At 42.8% G+C, this 21055-nt stretch overlaps 1 protein-coding gene across 6 annotated transcripts in view; it reads left to right on the forward strand.

Annotated features, from left to right (window-relative positions):
• The window catches only part of CHRM3 (cholinergic receptor muscarinic 3), a 235255-nt gene that overhangs the window by 61944 nt on the left and 152256 nt on the right, over positions 1-21055 (forward strand). The window contains exon 3 of one of the 6 annotated variants that reach the window (XR_015949081.1): positions 2518-8517. The exons of the other annotated variants lie outside the window; for them this stretch is intronic. The gene's annotated coding sequence lies outside the window, so the exon portion shown is untranslated. Of the gene's footprint in view, positions 1-2517; positions 8518-21055 lie in introns of those variants that run through there. 6 annotated transcript variants of the gene reach the window in all.

The raw sequence follows: 21055 nt of genomic DNA on the forward strand, positions 1-21055 counted from the left end.
GAAAACAAAATGATTTTGAATGCAGTCCATGAAATATACTGAAGGCAGATGCAATGTCCAGTATTGAAACACTTGATTAAACTAAATAAATTACTGGTAGTTCACCTTTCACAAGACTTACCAAAAGGGGGGGTGGGGTTAAAGAATATTTAGGGGGTCATAATAGCACGAAGTAGAAGGAACACTTAATTTTTTGTTTAAAGCATATTTCTGAGATATTTTAGAAATCTTCATATTCCTGTAACCCTGGAAAAAAGGTAGGGGACATGTGGCTTTTTTCACCATTTTTTGTGATTGTCAGCTATCCTTGGTGATTCTCTAGCTGACAATGGGCTTTTAAAGCTCATTTTGAGCTTAGGGAGGGGGGCTTACCCCTGTTGCCCAATGCTTATGACCAGATCAGACTTCTTAGCCTCTTTCTTCTGATATCCAGTAGATAATGCTAGGATATCCACAGATTCCCATTATAGTCAGTGGCAGGAATTCCGCCAGAAAAGTATGCTGGATATTTATTACCCCTGTTATTAATTTAGTATCCCAGCACTCTTTTAAGTAGTCTTGAGGCTTTGTGGAATTGATTTTGTATGGCTCTTCATGACATATCCAATTTTATTTGGAAACAAAAAATCAATATAGGAGAAATCCATAGGATACGGGTAAGGGGAAACTGCTTCCAGAAAGCTAATAGAGTATAATATCAGAAGATCTCTGCTAGGTCAGACCAAAGGCCCATCTAGTCCACCATTATTTTCTCGCAGTTGGTACCAGGTACCTTTGGGAACCCCATAAGTGGTAGGGGAAGAAGCTAAGCACCCAGAGATTCTGATTCCATCAGAAAAGAGCAGTGCCCTGATTTTAAAAAGCACTCAACTGACACAAAGGGAAGCTTATGGAATATTGTTTTTTAAAAAAAACAAGGATGAAGGCAAAGGAAGGAGGAAGAACAAGAATGAATGTTTGAAAATTACATTCCTAAGTGAATTATTAATGCCAGTTGTGATGCCATAGAAGCCTATTTCACACTGAGACGATTGACCCTACAAGCTTAAGGATTGAACTATTATGTTTCTAGCAGTCTCCCCCACAGTCCTAAAGGCTCAAGATTTGTGGCTGGGATGTGCTTCGTTATTTCCTTTTTAAGAAATTAAAAACTTTCCGCTTTCAATATTCAACAGTTCCAGTAAGAGGGGCTTTAAGTAGGCATGTCAGAGAATTGTGATGGAAATGGAAACCGTCCATGTTAAAGATTCCTGCATTGCAAAGGGTGGGACTAGATGACCCTTGTGGTCCTTTCCAACTCTCCAATTCTATGAGTCTCCAATTCTATGACTAATAGGTCCCATGGGAATCAATTGATCTCTGGAGATTAATCCATAAAAAAGCAAATTGCATTCACTGTAGTCGTCGTTTTCAGTTCGTAGATGATACTTGGCAACACAGCTTTTTCGTTACGGTACTTGGCAAGGAGCATGGAGTACCATTACTACTTCTTTCTTTTCCTGATGTACGCAGGGTGTTGCGGGCCCAGGCGCAGCGGAGCTAAGGGTGGAAGGGGACTGGATACATTTATATATTCAAGTTACCAATGACAACTTGTTGAATTAAGTCACTTTGAGGGTTACCATCATCTTTTTACTCATCCCAGAAAATAGGTTATGAAAACATGGCATTTTTATATAATAATAATAATAATAATAATAATAATAATAATAATAATAATAATAATAATTTATTTATACCCCGCCCATCTTGCCGGGTCTCCCCAGCCACTCTGGGCAGCTTCCAACAGAAGAATAAAACATAATAATCTATTAAACATTAAAAGCCTCCCTGAACAGGGCTGCCTTCAGATGTCTTCTAAAAGTCTGGTAGTTGTTTTCATTTTTGACATCTGTTGGGAGGGCATTCCACAGGGCAGGCGCCACCACCAAAAAGGCCCTCTGCCTAGTTCCCTGCAACTTGGCTTCTCGCAACGAGGGAACCGCCAGAAGGCCCTCGGTGCTGGACCTCAGTGTCCCGGCAGAACGATGGAGGTGGAGATGCTCCTTCAGGTATACTGGACCTGAATCTATATATATATATAATTGGAGGTAAGCAGAGAGATTCATCCAGGTTTACTGTGCTTATCAGTAATTTATAGGAAGTGTATGGTGATTGATGTGCCATAATTGTATAGTTATGAATGAAGTTATTCTGGCATTTATTATGGCACACTGTGCCAGGGACAAAATGTTTCTGTTATGCAATTACTTGGCTTAACTTTTCTTTGGTTCTTTTGTTTTTTTGTTTTTGGTGTGTGTGTGTGTGTGTGTGTGTGTGTGCGCGCGCAATTGCTTCTGAACATTTGCATGACTAGAAATCAGATTTTAAGAACTGGCGAGCATAGTAAATTACACAGTAATTCAATTTTTTAAAAAAGCATTAGTTCAGTAGCCAATGTAGAACTGTTTTAGCATGTAAGGGAAGCAGGAAATCGCTGCCGTAACATAAATTTCTGCCAATTTCTTGCCTCCATAGGGTTCCCAGGTTCTTTTTAAAGAAAGAGGTAAGCCATTGTTGATTTTTATTAGCTCATTAACCTTTTGTAGATTCCATCCTCCGCAAATGCTGAAAGGGATTTTTTTTTCTTTATTTAGAAGAAATTTACCATTTCCTGCTGGCAGCAATGCTAGAAGAGAAGTGAAGAGTACATGAATCCAAGGATTGTTTCCATAATAATAAATAAAAGCTTATCGATTTGTTCAAATGCAGCCATTGTCTGAACAAGGAAGTACCATGTAGCTGTCATAGGTAGTAGTGAATATTTTAAAGCCACTTAAGTCAGTGGCCACCATCACACCTTGTGGCATTGAGTTCCATGAGCTAATTATCCATAGACTCTAAATCTTACTACAAAACTTCTAACTTTGATGAAGTTTGGCTTACTGACATTTGCATAATAATTGATGGAATGGAACTGATGTATGAAGTTGGATTTTATTGCTTAGAGAGGTGAAAAATAATTTATGATGTTCAAAATTAAAGATTTTAATTTGATCCTTTTTTTTGCTTTGAGCTTTTTTGCTTGGCAATTAATATTTTAAATGTTCAGCACATGTTAATGAAGGGTTTCCCCATGGTGTAAAAATAGAAGGAACCTGCCATTGGGACCATAGGACAGGGGTGGAAGGATAGAGTTAGATCTTTTCCTTCCCAACCCCTTGATTTCCTGGTGCTGTTTTCTAACTTCCCACATGGATGTGTGTGTGTGTGTGTGTGTGTGTGTGTGTGTGTGTGTGTGCACGCGCGTTAATTGCATTCACACAATCAATTTATAAATACTGGCCTTATTAAATGCATGCACACATAACAAAAAGTGCTTACATACTCTCAAAGGATTGGAATGCCCTGCCAGCACACAACAGGGCAGTGAAGTCCATGAGGGATAGCTCAGTCGGTAGAGAATGGAACTCTTCATCTCAGGGTTGTGGGTTCAAGCCCCATGTTGGGTGAAAGATTCATGCCTTGCAGGGGGTTAGACTAGATGATCCTCGTGGTCCCTTCAATTTTTATGATTCTAAGTCTCTCTTTTTAAAGCCAAGTGCCACTATGTCAGCTTGTTTGTCATACTACCCTTTGGTGAGGACATGACACACAGTATGCAGCCTCAAAGAGACGGTGCTTTGCTTCATGCCACATCTGTGATTATTGCCTGGCACCTTAAATACATATCTTTAGACACCAGGCAAAAACGTTTCTCTTTAACCAGGCTTTTGGCTGATTAACATTCTATGTCCTTTTAAATGTGTTTGTGGGAGGGGCTTATTGGTTTGTTTCTTTTCTTGTTTTTATAATATATATTTTCTGTTCTCATTTTCTATTTTTATGTTGTAAACTGCCCTGGGATATGGCTTACTATTGGCTATGGGATAAATAAAACCCTTTTGGGGTATTAATGCTACAAACCCCTCCATTATAGGCTCAGGTTGTATTTATGTGTAAAGAAGCCACTATGCCTCCTTTCCAAAAGTTAACAGGGACCCTGGGTAAGCGCCTGGAACCCCTGGAATCTCACAGTGCTCATAAATCAGAGTGGTGTGCATTGCAGTACAGTGTAGGCAGGCTGCAAAATCACTGATACAGTTTGGCCTTGGCAGAAGTGCTGGGTTTAATTGCAGACTGAAACCTGGTGCTTTAGTCAGTGAACCTCACTGAATCTCAGACTTTATTTATTATTTGAATAAAAGATTTCTTTCCGCAGGGCCTGTAAGACAGAGTTGTTCTGCCTGACATTTGGCCTGGAGCCAACCTGATCCCCTCCACCATTTTTCCTTTTCCTTTTCCTTCCGTATGAGGCTGCAGTTTAATATTAATTTTAATGTATTTAATATTGTTCTTAATTTGTATTTTAATCAGTAGTTTTATATCTGGTGTTAGACGCCCTGAGCCCAAGCTTGGCTGGGGAGGGTGGGGTATAAATAAATTTTAATAATAATAATTAATAACAATAAATTGCTGTCAAGTGACGGAACTGGCTAAGATCTTTTCTGGAGAATAAAGCTGACAGTGGCAACTACTCTTGATGGCTTTCTTCTACATCCAGGTCCAGAGGCAGTGTGCAGCAGAATACTGGCTGTTGAGAAGGAACAACAACAGGAGAGGGCTATTGCCCTTATGTCCTGGTTGGCCACTGTGAGGAACAAGATGCTGAGCTAGACTAGTCTTTGGTCTGATCCAGCTGGGCTACTTTTATGTTTTAAATTGTGGCATTAGAAGTAGCTTTCCAAGTGAAATAATCAGCTTTGCAGTTGGTATGCAGAAGTATCCGCATTGCTCGATCCTCATGTGCAATCCTTTCTGTGTGTGCTGAATTCTTGTAGTTCTTTGATCTGGCTTTTTAGTTACTGCATTTGCAGATTCCTCCAGAGCCTTTACCTCCTCCTTTCCTGTTCCCATTTCTCTTATCAGCAAATGTGCCATGCATTTTGGAATCTGTTTCTGCATGTTGAATGTACTGTGGCTTATCAAAAAGGGGAAAGCCATACGCCTCAAGACACTGGATGATTGGTAAAATGTGCTTAAATGCAAAATATAAAAGTCATGGAAAGGTTCATATTCAAGGCTTTTATAGCTCATTAGGGGGCATTTTATCCGCTTTAGCAAAAACAACAACAGGCAATTGCTTAGTGAAGATTTGTATAAGGTAAATAAATCATCTTAATTCTCTAAAAAGGGACCCCTAATTCAGTGTTGTATTTTAAGAAAGCTCAGATTTAACCCAGTTTCACAATTCTAGGGCTATCAAAAGCCCTTAACACAGCTCAAAAATGTTGACTCTGAGTCTCCCAGAGAAAAGAGAGAAAGCATTTATATGGAGAAGGAGAGGTGGGGAAATCTGCATGAAGCAGAATTCTTTGGAAAGATAAACACCTTTGAGTGCTTATTGATTCCAGGTGGGATGCACCTCCTTTCTCCTTTTTGGAATGATTTATGTTCACATGCTGGATTGTTCCTATCTTACTTTGCCTAAAGTTCATAGTGTTGTGAGTTGGGGCAGTGGGGTTTGGCTATAGCCCTGAGTGCCTTCTAATTTCTTGATCCGACAAGGATTAAATTGCTGGAACAGGACAGCTCCTTGATAATGGCCTACCTATGGGTTGTGAAGGAAGTGGCTCTCTGCCAGAGGACAAATGGGTGCCCACCCCTCAGCTATCTGGTACTTAGATGAACAAAAGCTAAACTTGAGGTGTGTGATCTAGAAGCAGGAAGCAAGCTGGGCAGCTGAGAGACAGAGCCATGTCTGATTTTTGCTGGGATCCAAGGCAGTGGCAAGCTTTGGGCTTTCAAATTTCAGTGGCGCTCTGTGCAATGCCAAGATTCACACACACACCATATTTCACCTTCCATTCTACATCATTGTTATGGTGCCTTCTCATCTCAGTGCCCAGTGCAGGGGAACTGGTGATACTCTCCTAAATCTATCTCTGTCCAAGGCTATGGCTATGGGAGAAGCAAGACCTTTTTGGGATAGTAACACTGTGACCCCTCCATCATAGGCTCAGGTTGTATATATGTGTAAATAAACCATATATCATAAAGACACCACAGTCTCTGCTGTCCCTCAGAACCCTGAGTAAGTGCCAGGAAATTCTGGAATCTCACAAAGTTCAGAGTTTGTGCAACAATAGTAACGGCTTTTTGTCCCTTCATTCATCCACCTCAAGTTCATGTGGCTGTTAAGCAGCATTGGCAGAACCATACATGATGATTACTGTACATGCAATATATTCAATTGCTTTAGGACATATTTCAATTTAAAACTTAAGTAAAGGTAAAGGTAAAGGTACCCCAACCATTAGGTCCAGTCGCGGACGACTCTGGGGTTGCGGCGCTCATCTTGCTCTATAGGCTGAGGGAGCAGCTTCTGGGTCATGTGGCCAGCATGACTAAGCCGCTTCTGGCGAACCAGAGCAGCGCAGGGAAATGCCATTTACCTTCCCGCCATAGCGGTCCCTATTTATCTACTTGCACTTTGACGAGCTTTCGAATTGCTAGGTGGGCAGGAGCTGGGACCGAACAACAGGAGCTCACCCCGTCGCGGGGATTCGAACCGTCGACAAGCCCTAGGTTCTGTGGTTTGGACTATAAGTAGTGACTATATTAAAGCTGTGAACTTCACTGCATTTAAAGCCATAAGGAGCAGGTGGCGCATGCTTTTCAGGAGATATTTATGTTAATTTAAAAGAGAATATACAACACAGTGAAAAGGTCAGGCAGTCTTCAAACAAGATAAATTGTTGGGAACATATGTTAAAATGGGGAGAGGCAAGGGGTAAACAAAGGATCTCCGTGGATTAGTTCAAAAAAACACCTTGGCAACAAAGAGGCCTGATACAATTAGGTGAACATATCCTCTGTAAAACTCTAACTGTTCCTGCTTAGGGGCAATGAGATAGGAAATAACATTGCCTCATTGCACAGCACTCATCTGTAGACAAAGCCAGATCTTTATCTCTGCCCTTTTCTCCCTCTAGTTTAGCAGGTTTACACAAGAAGATGATGGTATTAGATTTGTGTGTGCATGTTTTTTAATTCTGTTCTACTTAAATAATATACAAAATCTGATAAGAATGAAAATCATTAATGCTTTTTTTTTTAAAAAAAAAGTCAATAGGCTAAGCTTTACTTTTTGTTCCAATTCAAGGCAATTTCCACCCTGCCAGCAAATAAAGAAACCAGGGCAGACTGATATTACTGTTCCGGTGACATAATGCTTATCATTAAATATATATTTAAATTAAATGTTGTTATGTTAATAGCTTATATTGTAACCTGCCTGGAAAGATTTTGTTTTGAAAGGTGGGTCAAAACACAAGGAATTAATCTTTCAAAAAGAAAACCCTACACTATTATTTTGTTCTATGTGAGTTGTATTCATATAATTGGACCTTGTGGGGTGTGTGTTGGGATTGGTTTTTGTTTTGTTCTGCTTTAATCTCCAAACAGCTAGATAATGACCCGCTTTGATGATCTGGTGCTGAGTTGGCAAATAATTTTCGTGTGTTGTGTTGGTATGGGAGGGTGAATGATACCTATTTTGTTTCACTACAGCTGCAGAACATATGGAAAGCAGTAGTAAGCCTAATGAAGCTCTTCAAATGTCTCATGCTTTGCTAGCGTTCTGCTGTAGAACTTCCCAGTGTGCCGCCCAGCTCAAAAACTCATTGATTTATGTGGAGTTGCAAAGGCATTCTAAAAATTGCATTTGTGATCATTTAGAATTGTAGTTAAATTGAACTCTCAGTAAAATCAGAAGTAACATTATGAGATTGGGAGTTGGACAGTAGAAAGTTAATGGAACACACCTACATTTTGTTATGGACCATTTCAATTCCTGCAGGGGCATACAACTGGGATGTGTCCTGCCGTTCTATGAAATCTTAAGAATAGCCTTGCTGCATCAAGCCAATCACCCATCTAGTTCCCACAACATTCTGTTCTCATAGTGGCCAATAAGATGCCTATGGGACACTCTCATAAGCAGAGCCTGAGCATAACAGCATACAGTGGTACCTTGGTTTAAGTACTCAATTCGTTCCGGGGAGCCATTTGCTCCCCGAAAAGTACTTAAACTGAGCGCCATTTCTGCGCGTGCGTGGAGTGCCATTTCTGCCTGTGCGTGAACCGCACAGATTGCTTCTGAGCATGCATATGCCGCGGAACCCGGAAGTAAACACTTCCGGGTCCGCAGAGTGCTTAAACCGAAAGTACTCAAACCGGAGCATTCTCAAACCGAGGTATGACTGTATTCCCCTCCTACATTTTCCAGCAACTGATATTCAGAATCACAAGGCCACCAATAGTGGAGGCAGAATATAGCCACTGTGGCTAGCAGCTGCTGATAGGCTCATCCTATTTTAAAGCCATTCAAGTGGGTAGCCATCACTGCCTCTTGTGGGAGCAAGTTAAACTATGCAGCGGCGGAGCTTCATGCTGCGCCACCGGGGGCGGAGAGCAGGCGTGCTGCCCCCAGTGATGTGACGTGTGTTTTGGGGGCAGGGCACGCCGTGCGTTTTGCGGGCAGGGTGGGCAGCGGCGATGGTGCCCCTGGGATCGCGTCGCTTGGGGCGCATTGCCCCCACTGCCCCTATCTTCCTACACCCCTGAAACTATGGCATTTGCTCCCACAAGAGGCAGGCATGGCCACTGATTTGGATGCAGTTAACATAGTTGGGTAGTTAGCAAAGATGGGCTTTGCTGTTGCTATAAGAATTAGAGAACCCAGGTGTATATTTTATTTTTATTATTTTAATAATGTTTCATTTAACCTTTTAGAATGTATTAGGCTTGATTTTTGTGCGTTCTGCATTTGTGAGTCCCCCCCCCCCCGCCAACGTTGCATTCCATCTCTCCTTATTTACTCCTGAGAGTGGTACAAATGGCAGGAAGCGTTAGCACCAGAGTGTGAAACAACTATCCTTGAAGCTATCTGGGATCCAGGAAGAGGATTTCATGGTGCTCTTCCCTCACTGAAGGCTAAGTTGCCAGGGTAACACCAGACACCCGAGACTTAAAATGGCCAAATGGCCTGGGCACATCGGGGGCCACTCCAAGGTGATGTGGGGTGAAGATACCAGTGTGGAGCCATGTGTGCTTTACTTCACATGACCTGTAACCTTTCCTGACATATGTGAATATGTTTTATGATTCTTTGTTTGCTGTGTTCAGCTTTTGTTCTGAAGTGCCTCGGGGCAGACCTTCTCAACTGACACGTTGAGTTGAGTGAGTTCTGTCCTATTGCTATCGCTATAGTAAGTGCTGGGTCCCTAAATCTGGATACTGGACTTGGAAATAGTTTCCTTGGTTCTGTGGTTGATTCAGAAGGTGGTTGTTCCTCACCTGGGTAATGAACAAGATGGTGTAGAGGTGAATTCTTACCTCACTATTCATTTGGTATTGCATTTCCGCACTTAGGAGGGAATTCGAGCTTTTACTCTAATGCATGTGACAATAGCTTGATGTTTGGTTTTGTTTTAAAGGCTCTTCGGGAAAACAGAATTTGGAGAGAAGAAATAGAGCGGGAAGAGGAACTTTGCCTGCCTTCCATTTTCTGCTCCAAATTGTAGTCAAACAGATTTTTCTGCTGCTTGATTCAAAATATCTTTTCAAGAGAACCTTAAAAATAGGAGGCACTGAGCACTGATATTTAAAAGTCCAACAGATTGGTAAATTTATTTCGTGTTCTATTGCATACAGGCATTCATACCATTCCCTGATTTTTTTCTAACACGATCACTCCTTATCTTTTCAAGTATTAGTAATAAGCTAATTTCTAATCTGTTCTGAAAATATCTCCTGAAATAATAAAGGGTTTAACTCCCATGAAAAGTTTTCATTATTCCAGTTCCCAGTTCATGCGCTGCAAATTTAGCACAGTCTGAAACTCTTCTAGTTATAATTGCTATCTTAATTACTTTTTGCAATATAGATGAAGCAAAAAGGTAGTTCACGGTGTAGTATGTTAAGTGACTTACAGAGAAATATGTATACTTTCTCTTGTTCAGATTATAAAAGCACCAAATATATTCTAGCCTTCTCTTCAAGAACCTTTTTTTTTCCAAAGTCCTGTCCTGTCATTTCTGTTCACAAGTTTATCAACAAACTTGTTCATGACATGCACCCTATATTTATTTATTTATTAAATTTATATCCTGCACCTTCTGCCAAAGGGATCCAGGGGCAGCAAACACATTGATACTAAAACTATGCAATTGAAATGTCTAAAACATAGTTTAAAAAACCTTCTAAAATGCAGGCATAGTTAATTTCTATTGGTGTTAGCGGGACAGGAAAAGAGTTCATTTGTGGAAACAATAAATAGAAAGCTGCTCCCCACTTTCATCCCTGGCTGCATGGGAGATGCTGGTATTTCTTCTATGGATTCTACGGCTCCCACCATTGTAGGACGGCTATGTAATGCTACTACCTGAAATGTTCATCCTTCAGGACTTTGCACCCTCTCTAAATACTGTATATATGAACAAAGCTTGCTGACCCATTATGCTTTAGTACAGTTTACCACAAACATGGGATACCTGTGACTCAGATAAGTCCCGCCCACCCCTCCCCCAGTCCATATTTGATCAATTCTGGAAGCAAAGATTTCCCATAGGCATCTGGTTGGCAACTGTGAGAGCAGAATGCTTTTCTTATGTTCAACCATGGGCAGGTTTTCTCTTTACAACTTTACAGCTCCCGTTTGTGTTTTCTTGGCACAGGTGATGTTTATAGGATGATCTGTTCCTGTCAGTAGTGTTTATGGGCTGAACCTGCACCTAGGAATTGCAGCGCAACCTTATTCCCTGCTACCACTTCCCATAAGCGGACAGAGGGTGGAATTCATTTTGCACCAAATTTTGCTTAGGATTTCAAGGCACACTTTGGCAGACCCGCTCATGGCAGCAGCCCTGTATTAGTGTGTTCTAGGACACTGTTTGGGAATCACTTGCATTACTTACACTTCTGCAAACATTTTGAATCAGGAAAAAAGTAATGTTTATTCGTCAGCGCATTTCATGCTGGATCCTAGTGATCATATTTCAAAGAATAAGAGATTGGAGGAAAACATCTGGGTTTTATCCACCTTTGTGGTATATCTGTTCCTGTTAATTATTTCATTTACAATTTATAACACAAATATTTGCATTGAAGCTTCAGACTGCTCTAACAATTTGTGTGTTGTAGGAAGAGCTCCTTTGGGAGAGCTGGGGAAGGCTGGGATGTTCAGAGGTTTGTTTATATACCGGTCAGCAATATAACATCTGTGTCCAGGTAAAAGGGGACCTGAATGTAGGTGAAATGTGGAAGAAATCCACTTTATGAACAAGTGAACAGCCCCTTCCAGTTTTAATTATGTCCCTAACATATGTAGCAATTGAAGGGCAGAAGGAGCAGTGCCAGTTGAATAACTTTCAAAGGCAATTTTGCATCTCAGCTAAGCAAGACAAAACCTATAGTGTTGAAAGGTTTAATTGAGCATTTCGGAAGGAGAGAAATGGGATATATAATTATGCTTTGTGCTGCTATAATATCCATGTGAGGCTAAGTACATATTTTCTATTATATAGTAGGCTAAATGGAAAAATGAGTGAAATTATTCAAATATTGTAGATAAGACATGGTTTGTACTTCTATTGTTTTTATTAATGATGCCTAGATATTGTTAATTTAGGGTCAAATTTAACATGTAATGACTACAAAATGCAGCTCAGGAGACCATGGGCGTAGGCAGGGGGGCAGGAGGGGGCAGTTGCCCCCCCTAGAAGCAGGGCCACTGGTGGCCAGCCTGCCCCGCTGCCCGCCGCCCGCCGCCGTCTCCCTTCTCCCTGGCTGGCTGTGGGGCGGGTGGAGGGAAAGCCCTAGAGCCGCGCAAAGCGTTTGGCTGGCGTTCCCTCCGTCCGCCCCATAGCCAGCCAGGGAGAACGGAGACGTCCCTTCTAGCCGGCTGGCTGTGGGGCGGGTGGAGGGAAAGCCAGCCAAACGCTTTGCGCGGCTCTGAGCCAGCCGGCTAGAAGGGACGTCTCCATTCTCCCTGGCTGGCTGTGGGGCGGGTGGAGGGAAAGCCCCAGAGCCCCGCAAAGCAACCATGGCTTTCCTTGCCCCACTGTGGCCCCTCCCCCTGTGCCTTGGCCCCTCCCCTTGCCCCCCCCCTAATTTTGATCCTGGCTACGTCCCTTCAGGAGACTGCAACCTGCAATGAAAATGTGTGTGCACATCCCTCCCCAACTATTTTTTCATATGAGAAATTTTTGTTTAGGTCCCTAAATTGAGACGATATTCTTTATTAAATGTAGCAGTACTTTGAAAGGGATATTCATTGCACAGTTATGTAGATGAGAGATGTTTTCAGATCTATATGTTTTTCTCATGTTTGTTCACTGGTGGAACAGGAGAATGCTTTAATATTTCACAGCCTTTTTCAAATAATGTTCATGTTTATGTCCTTTTATTTAAGATCAGTATACAATCTGCCTCCTTCTCTTCACTGGATTTCTCATAGCCAGGCAATAATGAGACCTGCAGGATTGGGGTGGGGGCAGTGGCATCGCAATAGGGGGGGAGTGGGGGCGTTGCACTCCCGGTGGCACGTCTCAGGGGGTGACAAGGCGGCGCCCCGGCACTGCGGCACGAGCAACCACCGTGCTGCCGCAGCCACATGTAGAGAATCTTCTGTTTGTGGCTGCAGCTGTGAGCAGAGTATCCTGCCCCTCCCAGCCCCCTCCCCTCCTCGGCTCGCCATAAGCAGCTCCTGCTTTGCCGCTTTACAGCCCTCCCAGTCTCCCTCCCACCCTGGCTCGCTGTAAGCAGCTTTACAGCGAGCCGGGGAGGGAGGGAGGGGGACAGACGGAGCAATGGCTCCCAAGAGGGCACAGCTTTGCCACATGGGGGTGGGGGTGGCAAAGCGACATGACGGGGGTGGCAAAAAAAATTCCGCACTGGGTACCACCTGGACTTGCTACGCCTCTGGGTGGGGGTATACAAATTCAATAAAGAAATGAAGGACTAATGTGAAAATTACAAATGTACTTGCAGTTGTAGTAGTGATTTGTTTTCAATGGGAGGAGAAACCTTTTCATTTCATTTCATTTTATTATTTATTATTTAATTAGCAGTTTTAAAATAATTTATACCAGCAAATAGAGGAACACAAGAGCATTGGGATTGCAACCTTGGAAAATAGATAGTATTGGAAGCAGTGTGAAAAAATAGAGCTAGGGCAACATTATGAGAGAGTAACAAGGAGGAAACGGGTTAGGAGTGAGCTGCTCAACTATCCATTAAAACATTTTTGAGATAAAATGTTGAGGTTTCCTCCATAGTTGCACAGTGGTAAACATATCAAAAGATTTGACACTTTGATTGAGTCAAGTTGGCTTAAGCAAAAGCCTTTCTGAACTATTCAGAATCTCTACCAGAAATGTGAAAGCCTTGCCCTAATATATTCTTTGAAGTATTATGACAATAGCTCAAGACCTGCTGACTCGCCCAAGACCTGCTGACTTGCCCATCCCCAAAGCATGATTTTGTGCAGTTTTCAACCATGACACACACTTACTAGTTTAAATTGAATTCTGAATCTGCTGTTTTAGAAGTTTTAACACACGTTTTAAAATATGTGAAATGCATTTCATTGTAAAGTTAATTGGATCTGGGCCAAGGTCTGAGACTGACAGAGAGAAACTAGTGTGCATGTGTAAAAATTCCCACAACAGTTTTTGTGATAGTCTAAACAACCTTTACACTATAAACTTTCTCTATAAAAATGCAGTACTGTACACTGTTACGATATACAAAAGAAAGAAAGCTGTTTATTCTGGATTAATGTAGCTACTCTTTGTGCTGAGAAATCACCAGGATTTTGGATTACCACTTTGTAGGGAGTAAAAAGAAATGAATTTGCAAATTAAAATAATTTTTTTAAAAAGAGTAGGAAAAAGTACACACTTCTCATGCATAATTAGGAATTTGTTTGGCTACTGTAAGCAGGAATCAAAGTATAGAGGTGGGTATAGCAAAAAGGGCTCAAGGGAAACAGAGAGAAAGTTGGGTAAACAAAATACGTTGCAGCCAAACGTGCAGTATAGAAGTGGCAGCGTTAATAGAAGTGCTCATTAGGTGACTTGAATTAGCATAATCCAATAGTGTTCGAAGTTAAGCAGCTCAAGTATCTCTATAGAAGAACATAAGAAAAGCCCCGTTGGATCAGACTATAGGACCAACCAGTCCAGCATCCTGTTGTCACAGTGGCCTACCAGATGCCTCTGGGAAAACCGCAAGCAGGACATGAGCGCAATAGCATCTGTTCCATTAGCAATTCCCATCAACTGATATTCAGAGGCGCAGTGCCTCTCGCAGGGGACGAGGAACGCAGCTGTCAGAGGCCTAGCTGCAAAATGTACTTGGCTTCTAGAAATAATTATTAGGAGTTGTCTGATATAAAAACTAGTCTAGGCCCTCAGAGGGAGCAAGTGAGCTGCACCCTCTGATGATTATTGTACCCTGGGGTGACAACATGTTTTCACGTCAATTGATAAACCGCAGGGTTGGGGGGGGGAGAATTATGGTTGGGTGTATTATTGCTTGTAGCAGCTCAGCGACATAGAAACATGTTTGTTCCCTTTCTTAGTCTTCCCTTCCTTCGATTTCAGAGTAATGCAATCCTTGCTGCACAAGCAGTACCTTTATCAGTGACCCTAACAGCTGATAAAGACAAATAGAAAATCCAATGAGCAGTGACGAACAAGTAATCTAGTGTCTGATAGCTTCTACATGTGTCCCTGGTGAAACAATCTTCCTTGTACTTTTGACTGAGTACAAAGTCAACCATGGCAAAGCAATGTCTATTTGGAGAACTTTAAAAGATGAAAAATGATATCAGTGAATGATGGGTGGCATGGCTCAGTTTTAATAGCTTATGATGTGCAGGCCAAAAGGAAAGGGCAGTTGGAACTGTGATTGAACTTTCTTTTTTGAAGGCTATGGGCTGGATCCAGACTTAGTCATGCTTATGGTAGACCCTGTGAAATCAGTTTATCTTAAGTTAGTCATGGGCTTATTGCAAGCATGCCTAGGTCTTTATCCAACCCTATATAATTAGGTATCAGTCTACTCCTGTGACATATTTTGAATTGAAAAAATCACCACAATGCCATTCTGAACTGAAGACTGTAGCCTTATTAGCTACTAAGGGTTCTTAAGTTGCGCCCAGGCAGGGACAGAGACAGTCAATAATGACACCGGGGGTTGGATTCAGAGAAAGAATTTAATTCTTAAATATTTAAGAGACTCTTGGTGGTCAGGTTTCACGACAAGAGTAAAGAAACACAAATTTGCAAAGCTTCTTATACAGTTCTTGGGCTCCTTTCCCCCTCCTCTGTAAATGTGCGCACGCAAGGGGGTCACAAGTACATATATGGATCTTCCTGTGTCCAGTCCTGTGCATAAACACATGCTGACTCGTGCTACCCCGGTAGCATCATAGAAGCTTCCAGCGTCAAGCTCATCCGCTGATAAGGCTTTCTCTGTGTTCCAGACAAGGCCAGCCATCCGCCCTTGATAGTTTAGAAGGGCATTCTGTCTGGCTTACATTACCCTTTGGCACACAGAGAGAGGCAAAGAAAAGAGCATTTTAAGCAAGACATCCCAGGGATATGGGGGGGGGGGCTAAGCCATACAATCAGACTTCATACAATGCAAGCAATGCAAACTATAGGATCAGATCAGATCAGATCCAGCTCAATAATACAATTAGCAATTCTCTCTCCACAAGACAACTTTCATTGGAGTTGGATTGTTCAGTAGCTATGAATGGGTGTGCATTAACTAGCAAAAATTGCCAGAAACATTACAAGAACAGGACCTTGGGGTTATAGTGGGCTCAGTGAAGATGCTGACTCAGTGCTGCAGCTGTGAAGGGCTACTAGCCATGATGTATATGCTCTGCCTCTACTTTTGAAGTCAGTATGCTTCTGTTCAGTATGCCTGCTTCTTGGGAGAAAAGCAATGACAAACCTAGACAGCATCTTAAAAAGCAGAGACATCACTTTGCCGACAAAGGTCCGTATAGTTAAAGCTATGGTTTTCCCAGTAGTGATGTATGAAAGTGAGAGCTGGACCATAAAGAAGGCTGATCGTCGAAGAATTGATGCTTTTGAATTATGGTGCTGGAGGAGACTCTTGAGAGTCCCATGGACTGCTAGAAGATCAAACCTATCCATTCTTAAGGAAATCAGCCCTGAGTGCTCCCTGGAAGGACAGATCGTGAAGCTGAGGCTCCAATACTTTGGCCACCTCATGAGAAGAGAAGAATCCTTGGAAAAGACCCTGATGTTGGAAAAGACCCTGATGTTGGGAAAGATGGAGGGCACTAGGAGAAGGGGACGACAGAGGACGAGATGGTTGGACAGTGTTCTCGAAGCTATGAACATGAGTTTGACCAAACTGCGGGAGGCAGTGCAAGACAGGAGTGCCTGGCGTGCTATGGTCCATGGGGTCACGAAGAGTCGGACACGACTAAACGACTAAACAACAACAATGCTTCTGTTGTTGGACACCAGCGGAGGGGAGAGTACTGTTGTGCTCAAGTCCTGCTTGCAGGTTCTCCACCAATGTCTGGTTGGCCACTGCGAGAACAGATGGGCTATTGGCCTAATCCAAGAGACTCTTATGTTCTATGTATTTAATACACAGTTAAACTTGGTGTCAGCTGTAAAAGATTCTGCTATTCAATAATATCCAGAAGTAATTGTTATTTATCAGGTTGGTGGCTCTCTGGCTCTGTTCTGTCATCTCCAGACTCTAGTGGCTCTGAATGAGGCCCATGAGACTTCCTCAAAAGCTTCCCCAGCCATTTCCCCATGATTTTGCACTTTACTGCACAAGCAATCTGTGTGATCTGACTAGCGCTGAAGACAGAACCAAGCAATTATTAGATTTTATTTTTTTTAATATATACCCAGCATTATTGTTTCATTGCCCTACTAGCCCTGTGTGCATGCTGACATTTTTTCAGGCACCTGGTGAGAATAAACTAATTATATCTGCATTAACTCTTCTTGAAGTCCATTTTAAGATTGCTATAAACAGCATCATGGTCAGCTTTTGCCTCCCCTCACATTTTGTTCAACATCCAATTCTGGAGAATTCAAAAGCATGGCTTTGTTTGTGGCACACTGGTTGGTGGAAAAGGTTCCCCCCCCCCCCATGCTTGAACACTTTGCGGGAAGATGCTTGTAAACATCTATTCAGGCAAGTGTAAAATAAATGTCAAGCATATTGAAAGTCTTGTTTGCTATCTCCTTTCTTAAATGTTTGTCCTGACAATTAAGACTCGTAAACATATGGTTCATTAAATAAGACAGAAGTAATGGTCATTGTGTACACCACACTGACACAAATAATCTTCCTAAAACAATAATCATGGAGATCTCAGGTCACTATTTGCTTTAATGAAATAAAACAATAGATTTTCTCCTGTTTCCCAAAGAACCTGGTGTTGAACAAGCTATGAATTAGTGATTTCAGAAGAGAGTTATGTTTATACTTGGCTTATTTCTGTTGCTTTTGTTTTGATGCTGTAATTCTTAGAAAGTATTGTTGAATGTTCCTGTTGTGATCTTTTTGTTCTTTCTGCTGTCAAATCCCAAGGAACACTTGGCTAAAACATCTCCATTCTGTGTGAAGCCCCAAGAGAGCATAACAGAGTTTGGTCAACGTTAGATGCACATTTGAGTGGCACTGCATCCCTTGTCCAGTAGCTTCATTATTCAGCTTCACCAGTCAGCAAATATTTAAAGCTAGTAGTCTCAGTCCCATTTCCATCAGGAAAACATGCTCCACTAGGCCTTGAGGAGCAGCTGCCACCACCTTCCCCTGCACTGCCTCAAGGTCCCTTCAGGTGGAAAAAGAGGGAGGTAGCAGTAAAAGGTGTTTTGCAGGTGCCTTTAAAGCTTTGAACACTTTCAAAAAGTTTTGAGCTTTAGTTTGACTGCTCAGAAAGGTTCAGCTAATTTTGTATTGAGCAATAGGATGCTCATGCAGCCCTGGATGCTTAAGCTGAGAGAAAATTAGTGGAAACAAACCAAGTAATTACTAGATGCCTAAGAGGCCTGCTGCTTCCTATGTGTTTGTATGCAATGTCGGCTTTTGGTGGGAACAGTTTAACTCTGCTCTGAAAATGGCCTTGGGTAACTCCATCACTAAATAAATAATAATAATAATTAATAATAATAATAATAATAATAATAATAATAATTTATTATTTATACCCCGCCCATCTGGCCGGGTTCCCCCAGCCACTCTGGGCGGCTTCCAAAAAAACAGAAATTCTAAAATACAGAAATCCATCAAACATTAAAAGCTTCCCTAAACAGGGCTGCCTTGAGATGCCTTCTAAAGGTCTGGTAATTGTTCTCTTTGACCTCTAGTGGGAGGGCATTCCACAGGGTGGGTGCCACTACCGAGAAGGCCCTCTGCCTGGTTCCCTGTAACTTGGCTTCTCGTAATGCGGGAACCGCCAGAAGGCCCTCGGAGCTGGACCTCAGTGTCCGGGCAGAACGATGGGGGTGGAGACGCTCCTTCAGGTATACCGGACCGAGGCCGTTTAGGGCTTTAAAGGTCAACACCAACACTTTGAATTGTGCTCGGAAACGTACTGGGAGCCAATGTAGGTCTTTTAGGACCGGTGTTATGTGATCTCGGCGGCCGCTCCCAGTCACCAGTCTAGCTGCCGCATTCTGGATTAGTTGTAGTTTCCGGGTCACCTTCAAAGGTAGCCCCACGTAGAGCGCATTGCAGTAGTCCAAGCGAGAGATAACTAGAGCATGCACCACTCTGGAGAGACAGTCAGTGGGCAGGTAGGGACTCAGTCTGCGTACCAGATGGAGCTGATAAACAGCTGCCCTGGACACGGAGTTGACCTGTGCCTCCATGGACAGCAGTGAGTCTAAAATGACTCCCAGGCTGCGCACCTGGTCTTTCAGGGGCACAGTTACCCCATTCAGGACCAGGGAGTCCTCCACACCCGCCCGCCTCCTGTCCCCCACAAACAGTACTTCTGTCTTGTCAGGATTCAATCTCAATCTGTTAGCCGCCATCCATCCTCCAACCGCCTCCAAGCACTCACACAGGACCTTCACCGCCTTCACTGGTTCTGATTTAAAAGAGAGGTAGAGCTGGGTATCATCAGCATACTGATGGACACCCAGCCCAAACCCCCTGATGATCTCTCCCAGCGGCTGCATATAGATGTTAAAAAGCATGGGGGAGAGGACAGAACCCTGAGGCACCCCACAAGTGAGCGCCCAGGGGTCTGAACACTCATCCCCCACCACCACTTTCTGAACACGGCCCAGGAGGAAGGAGCGGAACCACTGCATGACAGTGCCCCCAGCTCCCAAGCCCTCTAGACGGTCCAGAAGGATGTTATGGTCGATGGTGTCAAAAGCCGCTGAGAGATCCAGCAGAACAAGGAAACAGCTCTTACCTTTGTCCCTAGCCCGCCGGAGATCATCGACCAGTGCGACCAAGGCAGTTTCAGTCCCATGATGAGGCCTGAATCCTGACTGGAAGGGATCCAAATGGTCCGCTTCTTCCAGGCGTGCCTGGAGTTGTTCCGCAACCACTCGCTCAATCACCTTGCCCAAGAATGGAAGATTTGAGACTGGGCGATAGTTGGCCATATTGGCCGGATCTAAAGATGTTTTTTTAAGAAGCGGTTTAATAACCGCCTCTTTCAGCGGGTCTGGGAAGGCTCCCTCATGGAGAGAAGCATTTACCAGCCCGCGAAGCCCATCGCCCAGCCCTTCCTGGCTAGCTTTTATAAGCCAGGATGGGCAAGGATCAAGGAGACAGGTGGTTGGTTTCATTCGTCTAAGCAGCCTGTCCACATCCTCGGAGGTAACTCAATCAATAAACCCATTTACCTGAGATCATGGAGGAAATGCCGTTTCTAGTTGGGTATGTGTCATTTCTGCTCTGAGTAGAGCCCTCACAACTCTCATTTTAGACATGGAGTTCTAGAGACTCGTTGGGAATCCTGTAAGTTAGGTGGAAAGGACCATGGATGAGGACTAGTTTGGAGAAGGTGGGAGCTGGTGTCTTTGAGAAAAAGAGGAATATAATGGATGAAACTTTTGGCTAGAGATGTGGGTTAAGACAGTGAGGGAAAGGTTTACAGAAATGTGTTTATATTTATGCATGGAACTTGAGGTAAAACAGGATTTTGTTGTGGGGGTTGGGGTTAAGGAGGATAGGGGATCCAACTCTGACTACAGGTGCTTCCAGACTGTCAGTATTTTCAGATGGGATTAAATCACATACCAGCAAATTCACATTGTACAATTAAAATTCATTAGTGTTCTTGTTCAACAAACCTGCCCCCCATCAGACTTTTTGAGATAAGTAAAGTTATGGAGAAATGCACTGAAAAGTGTGAGGTAACATTTGCTTGATGCAGTTATAGTCTAACCTCCCTATAAAGCAGATGAAGATGAATGCCTAATTAATAGCCAATGTTATCTAATCTCTCCAGAAACAAATCAGGATGAATGCTCAATAAAAAGGTCTGCTGGAAGTCACCTAGGATACAGTAAGCGGGGGAAAGAAAGGAAGGTGAAGGAAGCCTTAAGAACATCTAGTGCCACACAAAAAGGAAGCCCTCCCCACAACTAGCCCCCTTTCAAATAATCCGTAGTTTAGTTTCTGGGCAGAAATTCTTTGTACATGTTCAATGTGCTGAAGGCTTTCTGGAGGCACACATAATGAGGAAGAAATGTGGGGTTAAGTACATTTTATTCCCTACAGTGCAGCAGGTAGGGATTCATTGGTGGTTTCAGAAAGTGGTAAGATCCTCCACTAATCATGTGTGTAAAAAGATCACAACCTTACAAACAGGCTGGTTTCAGATCCTAGCTAAATGGGTCTTCAAAAGGAGCCTGGATTCACTGTCCTTTGTTCAGCAGTATTCCATTTAATGAGTTCTAGGCTCTTACATTTTGTACCTATTCAACACTTTTCA

The sequence above is a fragment of the Zootoca vivipara genome, chromosome 3 (assembly GCF_965207765.1).
Source record: "Zootoca vivipara chromosome 3, rZooViv2.hap1.1, whole genome shotgun sequence".
Taxonomy (NCBI): Eukaryota; Metazoa; Chordata; class Lepidosauria; order Squamata; family Lacertidae; genus Zootoca; species Zootoca vivipara.